The sequence below is a fragment of the Balearica regulorum genome, chromosome 21 (assembly GCF_011004875.1).
Source record: "Balearica regulorum gibbericeps isolate bBalReg1 chromosome 21, bBalReg1.pri, whole genome shotgun sequence".
Taxonomy (NCBI): domain Eukaryota; kingdom Metazoa; phylum Chordata; class Aves; order Gruiformes; family Gruidae; genus Balearica; species Balearica regulorum.
This window is the reverse complement of record NC_046204.1, coordinates 5,020,497-5,026,810: the sequence shown is the minus strand read 5'-3', so window position 1 is coordinate 5,026,810 and position 6,314 is coordinate 5,020,497.

The window sequence follows — 6,314 nt, the reverse complement described above, 5'->3', positions numbered from 1 at the left end:
CAGCAGCAAAGGTGACCCACTGTTTTGAGGAATCCTGTGTTAAATGGAGTCAAACATCTGTGTTTTACCTATCATATATATATTAGGCTTTTATAGCTAGACTTGAGCTTCAGTGAGAACTGCCGTTAAATTGAGTGAGTGGAGTGGAAATAGTCTTAAATTTAACATTGCAGCAGGCTATCTAATCTCAGTGTCACATAGTAGTCACTTTGAGACTAAGTGGGTAGCACAGACTAAACAGAAAATTAACATGATCAGCAGACTGGGAAGCCTGCCATACAAAGAAAGGCTGAGAGAACTGGATTTGTTCAGCCTTGAGAAAAGAAGTCTTAGGGGAGACCTCCTCACCATCTTCCAGTATTTAAAGGGCAGCTGCAAAGAAGATGGAGACTCCCTTTTTATAAGGAGCCACATGGAAAAGACGAGGGGTAATGGGTACAAGTTACTCCTGGGGAGATTCCAACTGAATAAGAGAGGAAATTTTTTCACAAGGAGAACAATCAGCCATTGGAATAATCTCCCCAGGGAAGTGGTGGATTTCCTAACATTGGGCACTTTTAAGATTCGGCTGGATGGGGTGCTGGGCCACCTTGTCTAGACTGTGCCGTTGCCAAGAAAGGTTGGACGAGATGGTCCTTGAGGTCCCTTCCAACCCGGTATTCTATGATTCTGTGATAATTTAGATTGCACTTATAGGGCATAAATACTCTATAAATAAGCAAGTTCATCTAATTGTAAACTAGGACTGGAGTAAACAGAAAATGTGGGGTTTAGAATGTATTTAGCTTTAGTAGATATCTTTTTGAAATCTAGTGTTTTAGAAATGAGAGGTATAGACCACAGTGTATAGACCACATAATTTATGTTTTTCACTGATGGAACTTTTTTCTACCTTTTTTTTTTTAAGAAGCTTTTATTTAGATGGGGTCTTCTGTCCATTATATCAGAACTGTTTTCCTATCTGGGGCAGTATTATGTTCTCTGACAAAGGCTGATTGCAGCTTTATAGCTGAGAGTAGCTTATTAAAAGGTGTTATTAGACAGTCTAAAATTATTGAAAACAAAACAGTCCGTGGGGACTATAGCTGCCTTCTTTTCCTTGCTGCTCACTACTGGTGCTAAGTAACTCTTCTCTCCCACACCCTCCAACCTGCTTGCAGCATTAGTATGTAAATTAAATCTCTCAGCATTCCCACAGATCACAGTAAGTTTACAGTACAATAATACGGAAATCTTTTTTCCTTGTAGTTTGAGAGGTGTAAATTTCCAGAACAAACTTTTTTTTAATTGATTTGCAAATACTTCAGGATTTTTTTAAAGTTTCTGTACTGCAGACAGTTGTAAAATTCATATTAAATTAATCCTTGACTGAGTATCATTTTATGTTGTGCTCCTTCTGCTCTTGAAAAGATCTCTTGTGATTTAGATGGACAAAGATGAGATTGACATCAGTGACCCATATTATGGCAAGATTCAGTAGGCCAAGCCAGACTTCCCTTCTCAAAAAGTTGTGAAGGGTCAGAAAGCGTAGCTCTAACCCAGAGGCTGGATGTGTCCTGCAGAATGCCCTGACTATAAATGGAGTTTAACAAGGAAGCTGTTGCCAATATGAAGCTATTCGTACGTTGACCCTAGCAAATAATTATTGAAGTAACCTACCTGAAGTGGTTAGATAAATGTCAGAGGCATAGTAAGTTAATTGGTGTGCTGTGCTAAATATTTTACCAAATAGTCCTGGGATGTACCTCCACTTGTATCTCAAATGTTGCTGCAGGGGCTGGAAAAAAAGTCCATAATTATTTATTATAATAATAATTTGCTCAAATAAAAACTGGTAACAAAAGAACAACTCCTAAATGAAAGCATGGTTTTGTGGTTTAACATACAAGCTGGTGATGTTTGAGTTCCATCCCCAGTTCAGCATTAGACCCAGGCAGATCACTCACTTTTTCTCCTGGACTAAAATACGGATTATGATGCTTGAGTATCGAGTGCTATGAAGTTGTTATTGATCATGCATTGCTTTGAAGATTAAAAGTGCTTTGTTTTTGTTTATCATTTTACTTCTGAAATAAGAATTGTAAAATACAGGAGCTTTAACACATCAGCAAAGTTGCCCAGGGTTCTTTTTGGCCATATACAACCTCCTTTTTTAATGTTCTTTCTCTATAGGGTGAATCTAGTGATTGTACTGATCTAAAAGAAAAAGTGTTAGGGAAAATTGAAGCTTCAAATGCTCTGTCTCTCTTTCTTCTGTCTTTGTCTCCTTGTATTATTTCCCTTCTTTGATCTTGAACGGAAAAGTAGCAAGTTATCTTTGTCTTAAAGGAAAAATACAAGATTTCTTAAGAGATCCCTTTGTTCCTTATGTTACCTTGCCTGCTAAAATCAAATTCATTTTGATAGAGAATTCTGTATTAATGATATCCTACTGACCAGGCGTTTAAGGCTGTATCATTAGTGGCTGAAATGGTAGGCAAATTAAAATAAAACCATTTGGTTTTGTTTCCAGTATGGCCATTCCCTTCCTATACAAGGACAAATATAGTTTTTACGCTGTAAAGAAATAAAGTCAGCCTGCAGGCATCTCTTACTTCCATCGTTTTGAAATTATCCTCACTAAGTTCCTGGGAAGTCCTTTCTATTAGGGAAGTGAACTCTTAATTCTGTCTGCTTAGCTACACGAGAGAGAGGAACAGGAGTGCTCATATTGGAGTTTTTCTCTAGGAGTCATGGAAAATGTGACACCTTGTCTTGCTATGAGGTTTTATGGGTTTTTAACTTTACCTTAATAGGGGTTTACGCCTGTGAGGGAGAGGGGAGAATTACTGGAGTTTATGTTGCCTGAGATTTCTCTCTCATAACTTTTAAACATCCAAGCGTCCCACCTCAGTCAAGCAGGAGCTACTGATGTTCAGAGCATCTGAAAAGGTAGCCAAAAGTATCTGACACTGACAGGATAAATAAAAACGTTTCAGAATAAGTAGTCTCTAAAATAATGTCTTAAAAGACATAAAGACAGACATAAAGTTAGTGAATATAACCGTATGTAAGGCATTGCTGTATCTTGCACTGAAATATCTACTATGATTTAACATACTAATGTGTTAATGATATATTTAATAGCAGATTTCTTTTTAAAACAAGTTCTAATCCTGGATATCTCTCTTTATCTTGCTATCATAATAGTTGGCTGCTTGATAATGTTTAGGATCATGTTTTCAACATGCCTCCAAAAATGGGTCAGTAGTAATCACAGATGTACTGAAAACCATCAGGCAGAACCACCTGCACATCCTGTGGACAGAAGTGTTAATGTCTGGGTAAATAGCTTTTCTTTTGATTGTCCAGTTAATGTCCTTGTAAGATGAAGATTGAATTTAAGTTCTGTAATGTCATAAAAGAGTGTGCTTTGCAACTTTGTAAATATGAAATTTAATCTGGGAACGCTTCTGGTTTTGAATAAAATACGCAGCTGAGAAGGTTTCTTACCATACAAACTAAGTCTGGATTAGCCAAAAAAAAAAAAAAAAAGAAAGATTGTCATAGTCTTTTTTTACACTAAAGGGCTTTTTTTGTCCATCTCTCTAAAATATCTTTGTACCTCCTCACTGCACAGTCTGTAGAAACATTAAATATTGTAACTAAGGCAGCTGAACTATGTCTTTAATTTTCTAGCATAGTCTCTCTAAGCTACACAAGTTGTGCTCGCTACTAGTCATGGAAATTTCAACCAACTGTTGTGGCCCTACAGAATTTATTATAGTGTCCCAAGTATGCAAAGAGTTGATTGATTGAACTGCATTTAATTTTCAGGAAACACTGCAATGTTTCTGCATCAGATCATGATTTTGATGGATTGTAATTGTCAGACTAGGTCTGAAATATAAAAGATTACCAAAAGAAAAAAGATTCCAAACTAAAACCAATTCCCTCTTTGGGTACCATACACATCTTTGAGAGAAACAAGAGTTTTCGTTATTGTTGCACGTGGTTACATCAGATGGATAATGAAAGCAGGGCTTGTGTGTACAGATGCTGCTGGGAGCCCTTAATGAGAGGGAGATGCCAAAAAATACAGAGGGACTTGGAGTGTGGAAGCAGCTTTACTGTAAAGGAATCCTAAATGAAAGAGCTGATTAAGAAAGAATTGGAGATCAGAGAAGGACAGAGTGAATTGAGAGAATTTTTCTAAGTCAAGCAGGGTTTCAGAGAAAGTTTCATGAAGTTTTGCCTTACTACAACAAACAGCAGCCTTATTAAAGAGGAAAGATTAGAAGCTATTGAAAAGAAAAATCCATTTAATCTGTTAGATGTTTATAAAACAATATCCAATCTTTATATAATACTTTTAAAAATGTTAGAGAGACTTAACCTTTCGGTAATAAAACTTCCTACCATTCCCCTGCTGATGATAAGCTGGATTATTCCCATTTTGTGGTTGGGACAAGTAAGGTGATGCTCGGTAAGATAATCAATTTGATCAAGTGCAGTGCACTTGTATCTTCTGTTTCCTTTGTGAAGGTCTGTGTGTTCCCGTGAGACGTGAACAATATTCCGCTAAATTTGTTGCGGAGCTAGGAGTTAAGAGGTCTCTTGAGCATCTATCACGTCTTACGATGATAAAGGTGGCTACTATAATGGCAAGATGTCACCTTGCTTGATAGCTAAATGTCTTCATAATCTTGATGGTAAGAAACTAAGGTGGGGCAGAAGCTGATTTAGACACAGTGTTTTAAGAAAATAAATCTAAAATTCTCCAAGGGTAGAGGAAGCCTTATAGTATTTATCTCTGCTAAAACCCTTTCTAAAGAAATGCAAGATGTTAAATTGATGCGTTACACTGTTGTACAGTCAGCCAGCTAAATGAGGAGCACTAGACAATACTTAGTCATAAAATGGTGTTTTGCCCATGATGTTATCAGTAAGAAAATTCACACTATTGCAAAGATGCAAATGATGGCTTAATTATGCGCTCCTACTAGCATAAGATGCTTTTAGATCTTTCCCTCAGACTCATGTACTGTGCTAATTAACAGTAATCCAACTGGAGGATCCCAGAGCAATGCTTCTGCATATTTTTTTCAGCTTATGCTGGAGCTCTTATGTTCTTTTCTTAAATAATTAATAATCATTACTGCCTGCTGTGCTGTGGGTATGTGCTAGTGATCTCAGATCCCAGCATATTTGCACCATTTCTGTTCCTGTCAGCAGCTTGGTTTTGCTCTTTGCAGAGGCTTTCATGTTAAGACCTTCATTAACTGGCAGTGGGGTATGGATTTCAGTGACAGTGGGCTTTGATGTCATTAAGTAGCAAGCTGTTAAAGGAAGTGCCACCTATTTCATTACTGTGACTATTTTTATCCAATTAAGTTAAATACCAAGTAGAAAACAAATGCATTTTACTAAATAACACTTAGTACACAAAGCATTTTTATCTTCAGGAGTTTTATACTTACTTTGCTGACCCCACCAATGCATATTCTAGGTAAGCAGCATTACTGTTAAGCTTAGTGGGAAACCAAAATGCAGATTACTGATGGAGCAGGGGGTGATGAACCTTTGATGGCTTCTTTTTTCTTTTTTTTTAATAATTAATTTCTGTCTGTATTCACGGTGGTTTTATTCTGCTTCAGTCTGTCTAGGGGAAGGATTACTTTATTTTTGAGTGCTTGAATGATGTTGGACATCCATTCTAGTTGGAGGTTCTCAGAAGATGATGTTTTCTGTACTTGCTAAGTTAGCTGGAATTAAGCTGTACTGAATTCTGCAGCGTCTATAACTTTCTTAGCAGAGTATTATTGAAAAGTGCTCACGTAACCTGTTTTAACGTTAATGTGATTTAGCTAATACGGCACTACCGTAGGAGTTGTGCTCCTCAGGCTTGCCCCGCCGAACAGGACAGCCGAAGGGAAAGCATGAGCTCACGGAGACGCACGGCACCACGTCACTTCAGAGTCCGAGTCGAGGGATGTTTCTTAAGGTAAGCCGACGGCTAACGCCAGGCACGAGGCTGCGTGCCCCCCCTCCTGCCAGCCTCCCGTACGTCACCTGTCCCGACGGAGCAGCTCTGTCGCTGCGGGGGGGGACGACACACACCCCGCTGAGTGCCGGCGGTGTGTTGGTTTGCCGTGCTGGGGGCCGTCCTGCAAGGGGGCAGCCCCGCCGCAGCACCACGGTTTTCGCCCCCGCTCTCGGCGGGGCTCTCGCGTGGGCGCAGCCCTGCCCGGCCCTGCCCGCTCCTGCCTGCGGGCGGCGCGTGGGCCCCGCCCCTTCCCCGCCGCGCCCCGCCCCTTCCTCCCGGCCGGCTCGCG